The following is a 22,461-nucleotide window of genomic DNA, read 5'->3' as shown; positions in this document are numbered from 1 at the left end:
TGCATGGTTTCTTACCATCTCCACTGTTTTGTCAACTTTATTTTCAAGATTGTATCTTTTGTCTTTATTATATGACATTCTGTTTTCCAAGTGATCTAGTCTATTGGTGATGATTTCTATTGAGATTTTTATTTCATTTATTGTTTCCTGAATTTCAAGGATTTCTGATTTTTTTTTCAGAATCTCTATCTCTTTCTTGAAGTAATCTTTTGCTACTTGTATTTGGTCCCTTATCTCTTTGTTGGTGTGATCAATGGTTGCCTATATTTGCTCACTTAGGTCATTTTTAATGCATAGATCATATTAATTATGAACATTCTGAACTCCTCCTCTGACATTTGATCAACTGCACTGTCCATGGATTCTACTCTTGTAGTATCTTGGTTTGTTGGGGCACTCTCTTCCCTTGTTTTTTCATGTTGTCTATGCATCTTCTTTTCTTGCAGTGTGGATCTGGGTGTTATAGTTTCTATCTTATAATCTTGTAGTGTCCCTGCAGATTGCCTGTACCTCACCTTAGTATTGGGCTTCTAGTGCCCAGCCAGTGTCCCACAATGAGTGCTACTGCAACTTAAGGTGGTGGTGGCAATAGCAGATGTAACTCAAGATACCAGTGGGAGTGTCCCAAGATGGATGCAACCACTTTGAGAGATGGGGCTGAAAGTGTGAGATGCCTGTTCCAAGCTGCAGATGCCTTCAAGGCCTATCTATTGTCCCAGTGTGGAGGCTCCTGCATGGGGAGGGATATGGTGATGGCTGCAGTGACCCAAGATGGAGGTGGTCTAAACCTGTGCTCTGGCAGGGGTCTGCTGGTCGGTGCGGCTAAACTTACAATTCTTATAAGAATTAATATAATTTTTAAAATGGTAATATATGAAAAGGTAAAGAATAGAAAATAAAGAAAACAGAAAAATATTGCTTCTGATTAAAAAATATGTAGAAATATTTGTAGAGTCATTTAAACCTTTTTGGACATTGTACTACAATGATTTAAGACAGATGATTCAATCAAAATTAATAATGTATACTGTATATAATATTTATCATTATCAATACAGAGGGCATTGACTAAAGTGTTTGTTAGATGTTTATCAAAATAATACAAATATAAATTTTACTAATTCAATCAATTTTGAACAACTACTATTATAATATATATTTTCAGATGTGAAGAAATTTTTAGCACTAAGAATTATTTTTGGTCAGTAAAAGAAAGAGATCATTAAAATGACATACTCAAAGTTAAAATATTTGTAATTGTGTTAAATGATTTTGTATTTATGTGGGATAAATTTCATCCCTTCTGCATATTCATAAAGTGACACACACACACACACACACACACACACACACACACACACATATATATATATATAATTTTCATAGCTTATGAAAATTATATATGTCTATGATATGTAGGCTATAACTAAGTTTTCCTTACTCAGAAAATTCTGAAAAATATAAAAACACAAAGAAAGAGGGAGATTTAAGGGCCAGAGAGTGAGCTTGAGTATACCTCTGACACCTTCAGAATCTGGCTGGACACAGCTAGGCCATTTCATTCTCCTATTAAAAAACAATTTCATAAAACTTGTACTCCAATAACATAGAAAGTATTGAAGGCATTGAAATTTTTTGAGTCATATGATTTGCCTAAATTGAAGCAGGATGATATAGAAAATGTAAACAATCAATTTCAAGCGATGAAATGGAAGACACCATCAGAAGCCTACCAACCAAGAAAATCCCAGGATCAGATGGAAATACAGCTGAGTTCTACAAGACCTTTAAAGAAGAAATAATACTAATATTCTTTATTTATTTCAGGAAATAGAAAAAGAGAGAGCACTTCCAAATTCATTCTATGAGGCCAATATCACCCTGATTCCAAAACCAGGCAAAGACACATCAAAAAAGAAAACTTCAGATCAATATCTTTAATGAACATAGATGCAAAAATTCTCAATAAAATTCTGGCAAATAGAATACAAAAATATATCAAAAAGATCATGCACCACAATCAAGTGGGATTCATCCCAGAGATGCAAGGTTGGTTTCACATAGAGAAATCAAAAAATATAATTCATCACATCAATAGACTTAAAGAGAGGAACCATATGATCTTCTCAATAGATGCACAAAAAGCATTTGACAAAATACATCAATGCTTCATGTTCAAAATACTATAAAACTAGGGATAACAGGAACATGTCTCAACATTGTAAAAGCTATCTATGCTAAGTCCCAGGCCAACATCATTCTAAATGGAGAAAAATAAATGAAAGCATTCCCTCTAAAATCTGGAACAAGATAGAGATGCCCTCTTTCACCACTTCTATTTAATATAGTTCTTGAAACACTGTCCACAGTAATTAGACAGATGAAAGAAATTAAAGTGATACAGATAGGAAAGAAAAGAACTAAAATTAGCACAATTTGCCAACGATATGGTTCTGTACCAAGAAGACCCAAAAAAATCCATCAGAAAACTTCTAGAGCTAGTAAATTAATTCAGCAAAGTAGCAGAACACAAAATCAACACCCATAAATGAAAGGCATTTTTGTATATCATTGACAAATCCTCTGTAAAGGAAATGAGGAAAGCTACCCCATTTATTAACAATAGCCTCAAAAGAAATTACTTGGGAATCAATCTAACAAAAGAGGTGAAAGACACTACAATGAAAACTAAATAATGTTACAGAAAAAATATTAAAGAAGACCTTAGAAGATGGAAAGATCTTTCTTGTTCCTGGATAAACAGGATTAACATTGTCAGAATGACCGTACTACCAAAAGCACTATACAGATTTAATGCAAATCCAATCAAAATCCCAATGACATTCCTCATAGAAATAGAAAAAGCAGTCATGAAATTCATCTGGAAAAATAAGAGACCCAGAATAGCTAAAGCAATCCTTAGCAAGAAGAGTAAAGCAGGTAGCATCACTATTCTAGACCTTAAATTGTACTACAGAGCACTAGCAGCAAAACCAGCATAGTATTGGTATCAAAACAGACTGGTAGCATTATGGTACAGAATAGAGGGCACAGAGTCTAATCTACATAACTAAAGTTATCTTATGTTAGACAAAAGCGCCAAAAAAATACATTGGAGAAAACATAGCCTCTTCAACAAATGATGCTGGGAAAACAGAAATCCATATGCAGCAAAATGAAACTAAATCTCTATCTCTCACCATGCACAAAACTCAACTCAAAGTGGATCAGGGACCTAGGAATTAAACCAGAGACTCTGTGTCTAATAGAAGAAAAAGTAGGCCTAAATCTTCATCATATTGAATTAGGCTCCTACTTCCTTAACAAGATTCCTATAGTGCAAGAATGAAAATAAAGAATTAATAAATGGGATGAATTCAAACAAAAATCTTCTTAGAAAAGAAACATCAGTGAGGTGAATAGAGAGCCTACAGAATGGGAGCAAATTTTTACCACTTGCACATTAGATAGAGCACTAATCTCTAGGGTATATAAAGAACTCAAAAAACTAAACTCCAAAAAAGCAAATAAACCAATCATTAAATGGGTCAAGGAATTGAACAGACACTTCTCAGAAGAGAACATGCAAACAATCTACAAACATATGAAAAATGTTCAACATCTCTAGCAATTAGAAAAATGCAAATCAAAACTACTCTAATATTTCATCTCACTCCAGTCAGAATAACAGCTATTAAAACTACAGACAATAAATGTTGGTGAGGGTGTGGAGAAAAGACACACTCATACATTGCTGGTGGGACTGCAAAATGGTGCAGCCAATATGGAAGCAGTATGGAGATTCCTTGGAAAACTTGGAAAGGAACCACCTTTGACCCAGGTATTCCACTCCTCAGTCTATACCCAAAGGACTTAATAACAACATACTACAGGGACGCAGTCACATCAATGTTTATAGTAGAACAATTCACAATAGCTAAACTGTAGAACCAACCTAGATGCCCTTCAATAGATGAATGGATAAAGAAAATGTGGCATTATATAAAAAGTGAAATCTTACTCAGCAATAAAAGAGAATAAAATCATGGCATTTGCATGTAAATGGATGAAGTTGGAGAATATAATGTTAAGTTAAGTTAGCCAATCCCAGAAAACCAAATGCAAAATATTTTCTCTGATATAAGGAGGCTGATTCATAATGGGGTTGGGACAGGGAGCATGGGAGGATTAGACAAACTGTAGACAGGGAAAAGATGAAGGATCTGGAGGGAGGGGGCAAGGGGTAAAAAATAGATGGTGGAATGAGATAGACATACTATCCTAAGTATATGTATGAAAAAGACACAAATGGTGTGAATATATTTTGTATAGAAGCAGAGAGATGAAAATTGTGTTCTACATATGTAATATAAATTGTAATGCATTCTGCTGTCATATACAACAAAGTAGAATAAAAAATTAAAAAAAAACAATTTCATAAAATATCTGGTGCATTCAATGTTACTCTAAGAGTACATTCAAATGAGACAAAGCAAGGACACTTCAGAACTTTGTATAAGCCCAGACAAAAGCCAGATCACTGGACAAAATAACAAACATCTCCACTCTTTTTAAATGAGTAGCATTCATTACTTTATTTCATCATAAAATTATCTCTGCTTTCTGTTATTGACCATTTGTGTGTTGTAGCTTCCTCGGACTCTCCCTCACATCATTATGATGACACCTAAATCCTATAATAGTTTTCTTTAACACCCTCTTATTAGACACTGAGCATTTCACATGCTATTTGTTCTTCCTCACTGCAGGAAAGAATAAATACAACTTGTTCAACTGCTGGTTCATTCCTGGAGATCTTTAGCTACAGGTCATTGCCAGAAATCAAGATAGTACCATCACACAATAGACAACCTTTAAATTTCAGAAGATCTGATCAGCAAATGCTCTCTGTGAATTTCTTATACCTGGAAAATGTCACTTCAGCTACCACACTAGTTCTTTAATAGCAATAAAGTAATCACTTACTGCTCAGTAGAGTTTATCACAGTAAACATTGTGGTTTGGGTAATTGAAGAGAGAATATTGCTATATCTGCCAACCACTTGGCAAGGATCTACTCAGCCACTAAGATTTTCTTGTGTTCCCTCTCTTTCTTGAATCTTACTGCTTTTTGCTGTTTATAAATTCTTATACATTGGAAACTTAATTAGTTCTGTGTATTTTTCTCAGTCTAAGCTAAAATCTAACTTCACTTTCTTAGACTGCAAATATGGCATAATTTAAAATAAACAGAACAGAACTCAATGCCTCTAACTTCTTGGAAAAAAAAAAAGTACTAAAAAGTGAAGGCCAGTAGAGGATAGATAGGAAGCATTCTGATTTCAGAAATGGTACTACTGCAGATTGAAAAACAGGACTAACAATACTAGTCTGAGAACCAAATATTATTAGGCTAAGAACTCAAAAATCAGTCACTACCCCAAACAAATTGTGGCAGATATTGTTGTTGACAGCTATATTATTATTTCAGAGTCCAGTAGATGCTTATGGCTAGGCTGATGGTTCTGAGAGTAGGTGCAATATATACACATATTACTATAATTAACACAAAGTTATATTTTATCTTTGGATTTATTTTCTGTCTTCCATTGTTTTGTCTTATCCACCATTTCAGTTCCCCTTGCTCTGAGGCTGTTGTTTTTTTTTTTTAATATATATCTCTGTGTAATTCCAAGGACTTGGAAATATTAAACTATTATATTTTCCTGTGACAGCTTCGATCAGAAACTGAATATCATCTAGCTTTTGCCATATGATTTCTTTTTGTTCCATTATCAGAAATGTGACTGTGCACTGTCTCCTAAACAAAGTTTCACCTACACAGATCATAGCAAGGGCTAGAAAGTATTTTACTTCTCTAGAAGGGAAATTTGAAAATAAGTCAAATTATTTTCTTCTCAGATTGATGTAGATCATAGAGCTTTATTGTCTTTAAATATCTGGATGGTTATTGTAGGAAATGTTTTTAAAAAGCAGGGATTTAGTAGAGATTTTGAGCATATTGAAGAAATTAGCCAAATCAATAGTCATAAAACTGTGCTCTGGGTAGCCTGCACTGTCTTGCTACAGGTTATGATTGTTTCCTTCTCTTAAAGTGCAGCTGGTATACTTTCTATCTCTTTTATTATCAGAGTTCCATATACAATTTTATTTGAAAATAAATAAGAATTCTGCTAGTAAAATACAGCTATAACTCACAGGACCAGATGACATTGAAAATGACCTTTCATCCCAATAACTTGATTGTAATATCTAAAGTTCTATACGACCATATAAAGTTGAGAAAACAATTAAAAAGGAAAGCTTGCCATTATTATCAAATTATGTTTTAATAGCTGCTCATCACATTACTACAATATCATTTTTAAAAGTTAATAGGGTTTGAGATTAGTGGCAAATGCACTATTCAGGATGAAGGAGGCTTCAGCTGGAGCATGCTTATGTATCAGGCAATCAATGAAGATAAGTAAAAGGTCACTGCATCTGTAGCGCACAAATACAATTACCAAAATGTGTAGTTACATAAAATGTATCCTGAAAGCTCTCAATTTATTACTTAAGATATCCTTAATAAATATAATAGATCAATTATGATTTGTTTTTAAAAATGTTGTTTGCAAAGGAATCATCACAATATTTGTGGTAAATAAATTTTCCTTATAATCTGAAATTCTATAAACAATACATTACACATTAACATCAAGATCTGGATCCTCTTTGCAATGTTTGAAGCAATAAAAATTATATTTTATCCTGATATACTTCAGGAATATGAATTTACATAATGAAAAGCCAGAATTGCAAATTTCAACATGGATAAAATTTTTAGTTCCATAAAATGGAGAAATTCAATTACTTGAGCATATTTGTCATAAAGAAAAATTAAACAAGAATCTGATGTGCTACTTATTGAGTGCAGATGATATAGAGGAAGTATTTTTGATAATTTCCCTTTTCCTATTTTTTGTTGCTAATATTAAACATTCTCAGTGGCAATTCAGTTTCTGTGTGATACACTGAATTTATACTATTCTGTAACCTCAGATCATTTTGAAAATCCTATCATGAAAATGACTTGTGTTCTTTTATCTGTGTGTGTCTGTGTACATTTCCAGTGTACAATACAATACAGTATCATTAACATGATTTCCATGTTGTGTATTTGATCTCTAGAATTCAATCATTTACATAATTGAAACTTTAAACCCTTCAACTAACATCTTTCCATTTTCCCTATGCATCTGTCTCTATATATTCAATGCTTTTTAGATTATATAAGTGAAATCATGGAGCATTTTTGTTTTGTGTCTGCCTTTTTTCACCTATAATAATGTTCCACAGGTTCATTCAAGTTATCACAAATATCAGGATCTTCTTCTTTTTAAAGAATGAGAAATATTATAGTATGCATGTACATACACATACGCCACATGTTCTTTAACCATTATCTATCAGTGGGCACTAAGGTTATTACCTCACCATGGCTACTGTGACTAATGCTACAGTGAACAGAGGAGCAGAGGAGTACATATACTCACTGAGGTATACAAAAAAGAGGGATTGCTGGATATATTAGCTCTATTTTTTAATTTTTAAGGATCCTAAATACTGTTTTCCAAAATGACTGTACCAATTTGTATTCCCAACAGCCTTCAAGAAGTTCATTTTTACCACATTCCCATAAACACTTTTGTTAAAATAACCATCCTAACAGATTATGAGGTTAGTTCTCATTACAATATTTATTGTATATTTGAAATCTCCAAAATAGTATTTTGGTCTACTTATACATAGTAAAATAGTTGCTATAGTCAAACAAATTACCAAATCCATCATCTCACACTGTTATCACTTTTCATGGTAAGAGCACCTTAAACCTACTTTCTGAGGAAATGCCCAAGATACAAGGCAATATAATTCCCATGTTGAAAATTAGATCCTTAGACTTATTCATCACATATATCTTTGAAAAAGTACTTTAACTGTCAATATTTCCTCCTCCGTTACTCTCTCGGTAATTCTTTTATTCTATGTATTGATGACTTCCTTTTCTTCGTCTCCTCCTTTGCCTTCCCCTCCTCCTCCTTCTCTTTCTTTTTGAGAGTCCTTATGTAAGTGCAATCATGCAGTATTTTTCTTTCCGTGTCTGACTAATTTCCTTTAACAATGTGCCCTTGAGTTTCATCATGCTGTTGTAAATGGCAGAATCTCCTATCCTATTGTAGTTTTGATTTCATTCCCCTCACAATTACTGATTTGGGCACCTTTTGATATGCATATTAGCTAACTGTAAGTCTTGTTTGGAAAAATGCCTGTTCACGTCTTTTGTCCAATTTTTTTCTTTTTATAACAGGGATTGAACTCAGAGGTACTCATCCACTGAACCACATCCCCAGCCCTATTTTGTATTTTATTTAGAGAGTGTCTTGCTGAGTTGCTTGGCGCCTCGCCTTTGCTGAGGCTGGCTTTGAACTCATGATCTTCCTGTCTCAGCCTCCTAAACTTCTGGGATTATGGGATGTACCACTGTGCCCAGCTGTTCATTTTCTGATAGGGTTGTAGGTTTTCTTGCTATTGAGTTGTCTGAGTTCTTAATACATTTTGAATATTAATACCTTATGGTATTCATGGTTTGTAAATATTTTCTCCAGGTCATTTTTCAGTTTGTTGATTGCTTTCTGCTCTGCACATAAGCTCATTAGTTTCATGCCACCCCACTTGTTTATGTTTTGCTTGTGTTTTTGCTCTCTTCACATAATCATTGATAAGACCAATGTTTAAGAGCCTGTTGCCCAATTTCTCCTAGAAGATTTATGATTTCTAATCTACATTATGTTTTAATCCCTTTGGGGTTTATTTGTGTAATTTGTAGAAGTTCAGGTCCAATTTCATTATTTCACACTTGGACATCTGCTTTTCCCACACCATTTATTGAAGAGCCAATTACCAATTAATATTCTTAGCAGTCTTGTCAAAAATTAGTGCATCTTGTATGTATGGTTTCTTTATTTCTGGGCTCTCTATTCTGTTTAATTGGTCTCTATGTCTGTGTTTATTTCAGTGCCACTCTGTGTTAGTTACAAAAGCTTTGTGTTGTAGAATTTGAAATAGAAAAGTATGATGCCTCCAACTTAGATCTTATTTCTCAATTTGTTTTGGCTATTTGGGGATTTATTTTTTTTTTATAATTCCATACAAATTTAGGGTATTTTTATATTTCTATTAAAAGTGACATTGGAATTCTCATGGGAATCAAAAAGAGTTTGGGGGTTACTCTGAGTAGTATGGTCATTTATCTGCCAGCATTAATTTTTTTCAATTCATAAACACAGCGCCATGCTGCTTTTCAGACCATCCTCATGGCTCCTTTGCGAGTCAGGTTTGCCCATCTTTCTCCAACAGACGTGCCAAAGCTGACAATTGGTGATTCTCTTAAAATAAAGTCTTAACCTACTCTAAATTCCCACCAGAAAACCTGCTGTTTTCTGTGAAAGAAAATCTTTTTAGTGTTACAGTTAATTACAGTACAGTTTTTGTTTCAGCTATTTGACTCTCACATAATTTATGCTCATTTTACACAGTTGTTAAGATGAAAGATATGATAACAAAATGATTAAATAGGCATAATGATATCCCAAACATGATACCTGTATAGCTACCTTATATTATTAATCGTAGGAAACAAGAGCCAATCACTTAATCTCTAAGGAAAGACTGTTCATTTTTATAAGGGGAAACAACAACAGTACCAGACTCCAAGAACTCTTGAGAAAATACAGAGAAATAATGACAGCAATGTGTTGCCTACCAAAACTAATACAAATAATATAAAATAAATGGTACACATAGGCTTGTACTATTTTACATTTCAATATGCAGACAATACATACAACCATTATGAAACTCAAGCACAATTATTCTCTTGGCAGATATTCTTATTATTATTTAGTTGTTGCTAAATCATTACTAAGTTTCAGTTACACACAATGTTTAAATATTTACAAATGTCAATATCTATGTGATATGCTACATTACATATACACATGCATACACATATACACACATACATACATATATACATCCCTGCTGGAGACTGAACTCTGAGGTGAGATCTACAACTTCAGTCCTTTTTTAGTTTGAGACAACTTTTCCATAAGTTGCTAAGGGTCTTGCTAAGTTGCAGAGGCTGACCTCAAACTTGCAAACTTCCTACCTCAGCTTCCTGAGTTCCTGGGGTTAAAGGTTTACAAGTGCCATCATGCCCAGAAAGACGATATATTTTTATAAACTCTAGTATGGTTATATGAGTTAATGATTAAAGTGACACATGAATTTAAATTTAAATGGTATTTTCACTACTGTAATTCAATTGTCATATTAATAATCAAGTCAGAATCATTATAGGTAAGTGTACCTTTATGAGTACACTTAGCTTTAGTTTGTAAATAAGTCTTTTTAAATCATTTTGAATTCTCTTTTAATAGGTAAAAAGCTACATTCTTCTCCAGCAATTTTAAAGGAAATTAACTTATAAGGTTAATTTGGTCATGTTTCCTTAGTGGCGGGACACATAATAATAAAAGCAAATGAATAACACAACACAAATATTCTAATTATGTACCAGTGATCTGATAGAGTACCCTATACGTCTCTACCCCATTGACTTTGATCTTGCTCACATACTTGCTTTGACCAACAGAATATAGATAATAGATAGATAGATAGATAAACAGACAGACAGATAGGAAATGGTGGCAAATCCAAGTAAAGAACAGTTTTCCATTGCCCACTTGCTTTCCTGATAAGCACCATGAAAAGAGCATGCTTCCAATAACTGCTATTCTTTCCATCTCAGTTTTATAATGAGAGACACATAGAACCATCCTGAATCCAAACCTGGCCAACTGCAGTCAAAGATAGATTATCCAATCCACAGACAATAAATATTAATTGTCACAGAAACACTTGATTAATGTTATACAGTTTTGGAGTTACTTATATTTATTTATTTTTGTGACACAGAAAACCATTTTTTAGTCAGGATGACATGAAGAAACACAATAAATTTAAATGTTTTAAATATGTAAATAGTATAATATAAAAGAATAAAAACCACTACACATCAAAGAGATTATTTTCCAGGTGTCAAGCTTATCTTTAGAGTTTTAGGAGAACTTTTATAGTTTAGTTTCTCTGTTAAGCACAGGCCTAAATTTCTTGAATAAGGGTGCACCTTGAGGATGTCAAATTCATTCAGTGTTCTCAACAATGTTGCAGGGTTTCAATCATAACAACTGTGTCATGTGTACATTGGAAGTTCACCTATGAAAACCAAGGTTAGACTTCCTGACAAAATAAAAAATTTTTAATGAAAAACTCTCTTTTAATTATGGGACCTATCTTTGTACCATCATTTTTCCTGGATCTTTTCCCAAGGGTTCCAATGAGTTAGGTAGTCAAACTGTGACTGATGATCAAAATTTTGACACTTTGAAGTATTTTATATTCATTACTCAGCTCCCAAATTATTTGAGTCATTTAATATACTCAGCAATTTTAGATTCACTATTTATTATGTTTGAACATATTCATTAGTACTAAAGTAGTCTATTGAGGGATGTAATGTAAAATAACACCATAGACAATCTTTTTCTTTTTTTCTCTTTCTTGTATTTCTTCTTTCTTCCACATCTATCCCTTTTCATATCTTCTGAAATTGTATTTTCTTAAATGTTTAAGACAGAGATCTCTGAAAATTAGACTAAAGACATGGTGATTTAGGTAGGACATTTCATAAATTAAAGAATGCAGTATATCTAAATGAAAAAAAAAATTTTGTTGCTCTCATCCTAAAATGTACATTCAGTGAATCAAGAGAATCTAATAAATATCTAATATATATTACTTTCCTGATCTCATTTTCATAGAGATAATTATACATAGAGGTGGAATAAATACATTTTATCTTTTAATAAGCCCACAGAACATTATGATAAATCATCATAACCACCATTTCATAAGTATGAACCACAACATTGTACTAAATATAGTTGTCAGGATCAGTTAGGCTTTACTGTAATAACAGGCAAGCCTTAAAACATCAAGGACTTAAGTATTATCAAAATTTATTACTAATATACCAAGTCAGTGCAGCCAGTCAGGTGTTTCCCTTTATTTGCTGATGGCTACTCTTCATGGATTCTAGGATTGTCAAGGCAAAATAGGAGAGTGATGAAAAAGAGGAAAAACATAGCACCTCTTAAATGCCTCAGATTAGAGGTGCCACATTTCCTCTCATATTCTCATTTACCAAATCTGTCACTTGGTGACACACTAATTCCAACGAAGGCTTGTGAATGTTGTCATTCTATCACCAGCGGGTGTCCAAGCATGTCTAAGAGAGGGCCACCTCGGCATGAAACCATTCAGTTTCTTTGATCATGCTATCTTGGTGATCTAGTCCCAGGGCAACACCTTGTACTTGGAGGTCACAATGTTCCTCTTTGTCAAACAATCTAATTGTTAATCATTTGTGGGCACATTGTGTAAGTTCCTCAGGTGGATGACGTTTTAATTAATAATTTGTCCAATCTTTTATAAGCATAAAATGAATGTTCTACTTATCTGTAGCTGAAGAAGCAAGATTGACATAATTTGTCATGTTTTGTTGTTGTTGTTATTCTTGTTCCATTTACTAAGAGCCTCTCCCCATGTGCACATTTTAGTTTACCTATCTCAGACTTGTCTGTCCAGAAAATGAAAATGGTCCGTGTTACAGTTACAACTGCCTTCACCAAGTGGTCAAGATATGCCAAACTTACATTAATGCTCCTAAGAATGTACTCTTATGACACTTCAAAAATCAGGATATTCTCACTACTTGAAACCAACTGTATAGTCATATAATTTTTGACCAAATCTTAAAATATGCTGTGTTCACAGAGATTAGCTACCTGGTCATATTTATCTCATATGATGGCATTTAGCTCCACTTTAATATTGGTACTGGACAAGATTTTGGGAAAAAACCCTGTTCCCTAGTTTCCTGGCTTTCATTTTCAGAATTTTGTCCATTATGGTGTCACAGATTAGCCTAACCATTCAGTGGAAGTAGAATAAATCAAAAGATCCTGGTAGCCTTATTAGGATAATTGAAAAATGTAACATAAGGGATGCCATGAAGATAAAAAGTTAGAAAGAAAGGTAGGAAAAAAGGAATATACAAAGAGAAACATGAATGAACCATAATAGAAAGAGAAATAAATCAACAGATAAACTGATTTCAAAAGAGCAGGAAGACCCTCACTATTGCTAAATGCTACAACTTGAAGATTTTCCAAATGTTTTTCTCTTTGATTTCTTCTTGTATTTGCCATATTTCATTTGCTCTTTCTCTGATGTTTGCCGATTGGCAACTGTACAGAAATATCATTGAAATATTACCTTCCATTTAAAAAAAATGAGTTTTGTCATCAAATAAATTGAGGGATCTTGGTAGATTAATGTTGAGTAAACAGTTTAAAAAATAAAAATATTTCAAGAGTCTTCCTAATTCCTGCTTCCTCTGGCATGTCTTCATCCTGACCTCTTCCCTTCACACTCTCCCTTTTCCACCTCCATTAGAATAACAGAATAAACGTCATCTTTTACTATAATAAATGTGATGAAATTAGGCCTTTCATCTGTACCCCAAAAGAAAGCTGCCATCAGGATAGCAGAAGCTAAACTGCTGCTCTCTGAATCCCAATATACCTATATATCTCTCTGTTTTTAGTGACAACATTCAAGGTAATTTCAGCAGTTGATAAAAAAGAAATGACTTCTCACAACATTACCATTAGAATATTTTATGTACCATAAAAGAGGCACTAATTACTATAGGAAGACAGGGACAGTTTTATATGTTTTCCTCTAAATGACATAAACCACTGTAAACTCTGTAGTTGATATCATTCTTGTCATGAACTCTTTTCAGATTTAAATACAGATAATTTTCAAGTTTGTTTTGCAAAATTCGTGTTTGAAGAATCATGAATTACATGTTTACACTCTTCAGTATTTCTTAAAAATACACACAGGGAGTATGTTTCAGTTTTAGTACAAAACTAAAACAAAACTCCAGTTTTCACCAACACTAAAGTTTTCCTGCAAATGGAAAGTATTTAAACATGGCAACTTTCCATGAGAATGCTTCAAAAGTTGACTTTATACCACAGGCACTAAACCTGGATAAAAGAGGAAAGGATAGTTATATTTTATTGGATTGCTAAAAAGTGCTGAGCCTTGAGATTGTGGTACTTCTGTAATAGAATCAGATCATGGTTAAGTGTTTTTAAATGTACTTTCACTATGCTGTGATTAAAAAAAATAAAAATTCTGAAAAATCCTTTATATGAGAGTACTTTTAATGATATCAAAAAAAAGCAAGCACTACATGCATTATTATATAGACATTAACTGTAACACAGACTGAAAAACAAGACAAGTTAGAATATTGTCTAAGTACTATCCTACTTTGAATACAGCCTCTAGTTTGTTCCAGTGTTTAAACTCATTGTAGCCAGTTTCAAATCTACTTTTCTATTTTCAAAACTGAGTTACAACTTGCCAAGTTATTCTGTCTTACCACAGAGCTGATACTAGGGGAATTCACTGAATATAAAAAAAAAATCATTTAATGTTGTATTCATTTAATAAATGTAATAGTAGCAAGTTTAAATAGATTCACATGCATTTCTAACATAAATTAAGAGACTATTGTTTTAGTCACATAAAATCATGACTTAGTGAAATTGATCCACAACTTCCTTAAAGTTCATCAGCAAAGTAGCCAGATGAGGTAGTGCATGCCTCTAATCCCAGCAGCTCCAAAGGCTTAGGAAGAAGAATCACAAGTTGAAAGTCAGCCTCAGCAATTTAGTGAGGCCCTAAGCAATTTAGGAAGACCCCATCCCAAATGAAAAAATAAGGCTGGATATGGTGGCACTCACCTATAATCAAAGTCAGCCTCAATCTTAGCAATTTAGTGAGGCCCTAAGCAGCTCAGTAGAACACTTTCTCTAAATGTAATATTTAAAAAAGGGCCAGGATGTGGTTCAGTGGTTAAGTGCCCCTGGATTCAACACCCCATACAAAAAAAAAAAAAAAGAAAGAGAGAGAGAGAGAAGAGAGAGAGAGAGAGAGAGAGAGAGAGAGAGAGAGAGAGAGAGAGAGAAAGTAAAAACGGCTAGGAGTATGACTCAGTGCTTAAGTGTCGTAAACCAAAAAAAAAAAAAAAGAAAAGAAAAAAGAAACAACAGTAAAGTAGAAAAGAATTAAAAGATCTTTAGATCTTTAGCATTAAAAATGTACTATTAGTTTTAATACTATTATTAAAGTTAGGCCTTTATAAAAATGTACTCTCCCACTGTAGTAGTTCTAAAAAATGAAATACAGAAAAATAACTCTTCTAGGTTTGTTTCATTAAAATATTCTTCGTTGTATTCCAAAATATATTCTAACATTCCTTAAGAAAATAAAATAGTAAACACTAAAGATATATGTGCATTCATTAAATGCCAACTCTATGCCAAACACTGTGCTCTTGCTTGGTATTCAATTATGAAATGCATGTTTTAGGGGAAAGTAGGAAAAAATACACATAATTCCATTTCAACATAATAATTATCATAAAGTAGATATGTAGGGTATGTGAAAGAGCCTAAATATTTTTCATTGTCTTAAAGCCTCCTCTTGTTCTAATCAATAATAGGTTATTTTGTTGTTGTTGTTGTTGTTTGTTGGTAATAGGGACTGGACCAAGTTGCATTTTCTCACTGAGATACACCCACAGCTTTTTTATTTTTTATTTTGAGACTGGGTCTGGTGTCTTGTAAGTTGGTGAGTCTAGCCTCAAACTTGCGATCCTCCTTCCTGAGTTACCCAAAAGTAGCTGCGATTATAGGTGTGGGCCACCACACCTGGCCTAGTAAAAGTTTCTTTTTATTACTTTTGGAGATACACAGTTCACAACAAATCATGTAACTTTCTATTAATCTTTTTTTTTTTTCTGTCAAACCAGCAATGAGTCTTAAAGAAAAATTCTGAAAGAAAATTGAAAGGAAAATGTCTATTTCTCTATCCTATGAGATGATGCAGCTAATTTCTTCTATTTGTCCTGAAGTTAAATAAATATGGGAGTACTTAAAAAAAATGAAATACTTCGGAATAAACAAAAGAGGTGAAAGACCTCTACAATGAAAATTACAACATACTAAAGAAAGAAATTAAAGAAGACCTTAGAAGATGGAAAGATCTACCTTGCTCTTGGATAGGCAAAATTAGTATTGTCAAAATGACCATATTACCAAAAGCACTACACAGATTCAATACAATTCCAATCAAAATCCCAATGACATTACTTATAAAAATAAAAAAAAAATGAATCATGAAATTTATCTGGAAAATAAGAGACCCAGAATAACCAAAGCAATCCTTAGTAAAAAAGAGTGTAGCTGATGGCATTACTATTCCAAACCTTAAACTATACTACAGAACAATAGTAAGAAAAAACAGCATGGTATTGGCACCAACAGAGACCTGTAGACCAATGGTACAAAATAGAAGACACAGAGACTAACCCACATAACTTGATTATCATATATTAGACAAAGGTGCCAAAAATGTACATTGGAAAAAAGATAGCCTCTTCAACAAGTGGTGCAGGGAAAAGTGGAAATCCACATGTAACAAAATGAAATTAAACCTCTATCTCTCACCATGCACAAAACTCAACTCAAAGTGGATCAAGGACCTAGGAATTAAATCAGAGACCTTGTGCCTAATGGAAGAAAAAGTAGGCCCAAATCTCTATCATATTGAAATAGGCCCCAACTTTCTTAATAAGACTCCTTTGGCACAAGAATTATAATCAAGAATTAATAAATGAGACGGATTCAAACTAAAAAAGCTTCTTCTCAGAAAAAGAAACAATGAGGTGAATAGAGAGCCTACAGAATGGGAGCAAATCTTTACCCCTCATACATCAGATAGAGCACTAATCTCTAGGATATATAAAGAACTCAAAAAGCTAAGTGCCAAAAAAACAAATAACCCAATCAATAAATGGGCCAAGGACCTGAACAAACACTTCTCAGAAGAGGATATACAATCAATTAACAAACATGAAAAAAGTGTTCAACATCTCTAGCAATTAGAGAAGTGCAAATCAAAAGTACTCTAAGATTTCATCTCACTCCAGTCAGAATGGCAGCTATTATGAATATGAACAAGGATAAGTGTTGGTGAGGATGTGGGGGAAAAGGCACACTCATACTTTGCTGGTGGGACTGCAAATTGGTGCAGCCAATATGGAAAGCAGTATGGAGATTCCCTAGAACACTTGGAATGGAACCACCATTCAACCCAGCTATCCCACTGCTCAGTTTATACCCAAAGGACTCAAAAACAGCATACTATAGGCACACAGTCATATCAATGTTTTATAGTAGCACAATTCACAACAGCTAAATTATGGAACCTACATAGATGCCCTTCAGTAGATGAATGAATAGGGAAACTTTGGTATATATATACAATGAAACATTGCTCAGCATTAAAAGAGAATAAAATCATGGTGTTTGCAGGTAAATAGATGAATTTGGAAAGTATAATGCTAAGTGAAGCAAGCCAATCCTCAAAAAACCAAAGGCCCGATGTTTCCTTTGATATGAGGATGCTGACTCATAATGGCAATGGGGCGAGGGGGGAAGCATGGGGGAAATGTACGAACTTTAGATAGGGCAAAGGGGAGGGAGAGGAAGGAAGAGGGCAAGAGGGTAGAAACGATGGTGGAATGAGTTAGACATCATTACCCTAAGTACATATATGAAGACATGAATGGCGTGAAGAGACTTTGTGTAAAATCAGTGACTTGAGAAATTGTGCTCTATGTGTGTAATATGAAATGAATTGCATTCTGCCAATATGTATAACAAATTAAAATAAATAAATATTTTAATAAAAAATATAGGAGTATTATCAGGGATGATACATCAAGTTTTGTACATTGTGCTCTCTATGAAAAATATCTGTAAAAGTAGTTAGGTTAATGTTCACATCTGCCTACATTCCATATTCAGTAATACATCTTGGCACTAAACCTTTGCCAACATTCTGTGTCTAATTCAAATAAAAATTCCAATGTACTAATTACAGTTCTGAGTGTTAGGGCCCTAGTTATAGCCATGCAATCAGAAGTCCGCCCTTATGAAAGATGTCTAAAATGAGGCCAAGAATGCATCCACACACAGCTCATGGTCACCACAACCCCCCAAATGAGTTGAGAATGCCCTTGCAGAATGTATCTCTTCACTTCACACTTTCCTCCTGAAGAGGATGCAGAAAGGCCCAGGGCCTGTTATGACACAAGGGAAAACATCTCCCTTTAAAATTGTAACACAGAATATTAAATGCTAGTTACTGAAATAAAAATTTCCAGATGGTGAAACATTGTCTTATGCTTAAGTGACCCAAATTATGTCCTCAAAAGTCCTAGATTAACCTTGGGGAATTTCATTCATCGTTAATTACTGTTTCCCAATGAGTGACTCCTAGCATCCCTTTGCCCATACTTGCGCAGTGTACTCCAACTTGTACCCAAAATACTTTTTCCTGATTCCTTTTGTAGCAATGAGACATAATAGAATATCTTAAAAAAATGTGGAAAAATAAAGTTGTTAAACAAACAGTGACTTGCTTTCATACTGTCCTCTGCAACATCCCTGGCAAGCTTGCCTCAAAAGTAAAAAGGCCCTAGTCGGTCATGGTTGGTTTTGAGGTAGTCAAGCCCTGGACTCAAAGACTCACAGGCCCTTAAAAGCAACCAGCCTGGATGTCTCATTCCTTCCTTCCACTTGCCATTCTCACCCCAGGGGATGCTATTTCTTATTCTCCCATTCAGGAGTACTCCTGGTTGGAAATAAAAATACTCTAAAGCATCTGTGCTCAAGAAGACCCATTGAAGCAGATTTCTATTTCATACCCCACATAGGCTTCCTCCGATTTACAGTTTCTGCTTTGAGAAATGCTCCCACCCCATCCCTCTGCCTGCTGAGGTGGTTGTTGCAGTGATGAATTTCAGCATTCTGAAGAAATGTACAATGGGTTTGACTTTCCCTCCTGACAGGAATCACTGTCATCTTTAACAAGAGGTGGGAGGGGATCAGGAATAACATTAGTCATAAATTTTCTAAAGACTTGAACTCTGCATAGAACTAACAAAGAAATAAGTAAGCTGCCCATGGATCAAAAAGAAATTACTCTGAAAATGTTTCCACCAGCAGCATTGAAGCATTATCCTTAGAATGGTCCCATTCTGACTGGTGTTGGTGTGTTCTACAAGCTCTAGCCCCTGGCAGGACAGAGCTTAGTCTTTCTTAGCTCTCTTGGTACCCTAAAAGCTAACTTGTTTAGACAAGTTTATCCCCCACCCCAGAATTCTAACAGTAATCTCTGCTAAATGGACCATACCTTTTACCTAAATTTCTTAGTTTTTTATTTTTCATATTGCTAGCTTGATCAAAATCAAAATTATCACACTGGAAAAGGGAAAATCTGAAACCATTATAGTGTGACAAATGTATTCATAAAACTTCTAAAGAAATCTAGAACAGAATTCTATAAATGTCTATTACAAATAATTTTCCAAAGTCCTATATAAGAAAAAAGATTATTGAATATAGTCACACATGGAAATACAAAGTCAAAGAGAATTCCTTGTAAATCTGACAATTTTAAAGATAGTAGACAGAGTCAGCAGTACAAATATGAGGACATAATTAGCCTTCGATTTTAGAGCATTTTCAGCAAAGCATAAAATTTGAAAGGCTAACCTATGGAGTCAAAAATATGATAAATTGTGATGAGTATTGAGAACAATCATAGGTAAATATTGGAAGTCAAATGATTTCGTGCAGTGGAATGAATATAAATGCCCTAAAATGAACATTAAATTGTTATCCAGATGGGGATTCAGTTTTAAGCAACTTAACTTTAATACCTAGGGTGAGGGAGTGTGGTATGAAATTGCAAAATGAGAAACCATCAAGCTAGGGATATATCAGTAAGGTAATAGTAGAATAAAATAGAACGATATGAATAAAATGAAGTTGACTTGTGCTTGATGAATTCTATTTAACACTGATGAAGCAAACGATTTCTAAGGCAATACAATGAGAGTCAAAATGTGGGAATAAAATAAAGAAATAAAAAAAATATGAAAACATTTTGCAAATACATTAGCAAAGAACTTCAGGCTTCAATATTTACTTAGAGTAAAATAAAATCTTGAAAATCAAATTATTAAAAATAGAAAGTTGTTAAAGTAAAATAAAATCACTAAAATGAAGACATGTAATGACATAGAAAATATATTGAATAGAAAAAACTTTGCTTACTATTATGAAATGCATTTTAGTTTTTTAGACAAAAATATACTTATTTTAAATATTTATTATGTTTCTTGTATTTTTAATGGGTTAGTAGAAGTCCTAAGTACAATGTTCTTTTATCAAGCATTTAAGAGGAAGAAGTTCATTGCTAATACTAGTGTTTTCACAATAATTTATTTCAAGGATAAAAGATGAGACTGAAGATTGTCTAAATTTCAGTTATAATAAAAGCAAAAATAATAAAAGTCTGTTTATGTTGAAATTTATATATTGTCTATTTTAGCAGAATAAAACTGTACCTGGCTTGACTAATGGGTTTGACAAGGATGATAAAATGACTTCCTGTAATAGTCAGATTTTTTTAGTTATTTCTCAGAACTTAAATATTTCCTATGTTTTCCATATAAATGAAAATATAATTTTTATAATATGTCCCATTTATGTTTAGCTAAAAGTACATAAAGTAACGAAACACAAGAGAGATTTCTGCACTCTAAAAGAATTTGCAGAAGGAAATATGTGCCTATGCAAATTATATTTTATATATAGTGAGTTTCTTCTATGTGCTTTTTTAAAACATAATTCATCACACAATATTCTATCAACTCAGAAAATTTATCCATGAAAGCAAATGAAGAAGAAACATATTATTGAAAAAATGTGATGTGATGCTTATCATAGGCAAGTCATTAAGAAATTAAGGACAAGAAGAATCCTCATCTTCATTCTTTTATTTACCAGAGTAGATACAATTCCAATAAGCCTACTATATTTATTATTATTATTATTATTATTGAGTAAAGACACAGAGATGTGGTTTAATCATATAACACTGTGCTAAGTTTGGTTTTGCTTATTCTGACCTTCAGGAGTGAATGCAAGCATCAACTGTGGTGCAGTCCAGGAAAGGTTTTGCAGCATGGAAGTTGGGGACATCCATTACATACATATTTTAAAGATAAACAATTATTAGTGCTCAAGTAAGAAAACTTGACCACATCATTTATCACACAGAATTTTTCCTAAGTTTATCTGGCAATTTTTTTGTCCTTCTGTATTAGCTAAATAGCTTTATATAAAGGAAAAATAAATAACTCGCCTTTTAGCGAACAGGAGATAGTTGCAATTCAGAACAAGACCTAACCTCCCACATTTCCTGCCCCCACCCCACCAAGTTAGGCTCCCATCTGGTCACAGAAACTTGGAGATAGGGGTATGATCTTTCTTGGATGTTTAGAGTCCATAGAGAATGTTCCTGGGTCCTTGAGAAAGCCATTACTGGGCAATCAAACTGACAAGAGGTTTACTTAGCTTTTAAAAAGATTTGCATATATTCAAAGAAAAAAAGCTTGCATTCACACATTCTCAAAAAAAGTACTCTAAGAAAGCAAAATCAGGGAGTCTGTTGCCTTATTTTCAACAGGAGAGAATTAAGCCTTTTATTTTGAATTATATTTGCCCTAAGTCCCAACAAGGATGTGAACAGGCTTCATAAAGATTTATATGAAATCACTACTCCCAAGGAATTCAGATTGCAGAATAATAATATTTTGATCTAATTACTGTGTTATTTCTTTTTCAACTAATTTCTTTGGGTTCATAACATAACATTGGTAGAGAGGAAAACATGAATATTAGGGATGTGGTAGGGCATCCAACATCTCTTTCAATTTCCTTTAGTGTGCCTTTCTGTACTGTAGAATATGTGAGACTAATCACATTCCCTTGAAGCTATGCTTCTAGAATAGAATTAAGTACCAGAAATCAGAGTTATTTACGTGGGATGTGAAAGGCAGAAATAAAGCAGGGCCATCTTTCTCTGCCTTGGTTATTGTGGCTAACAGACAACCTTAGGAAGCAACGGCTGTTTGCCATGGCACACAGGTGTCCATTTGTTGGTAGTATGGATTTCAAGAGGCATATACAGTGGAGAAGGTAGGAAAAAGAGTACAATATTCAATCCTAGACTGAAATTTAAAAAGTGTGTCTTTGGATCTAACAATTTCCATGT

Source organism: Callospermophilus lateralis, chromosome 5, assembly GCF_048772815.1.
Source record: "Callospermophilus lateralis isolate mCalLat2 chromosome 5, mCalLat2.hap1, whole genome shotgun sequence".
Taxonomy (NCBI): domain Eukaryota; kingdom Metazoa; phylum Chordata; class Mammalia; order Rodentia; family Sciuridae; genus Callospermophilus; species Callospermophilus lateralis.
The sequence above is the reverse complement of the archived record's forward strand: the minus strand, read 5'-3'. Positions refer to the sequence as shown.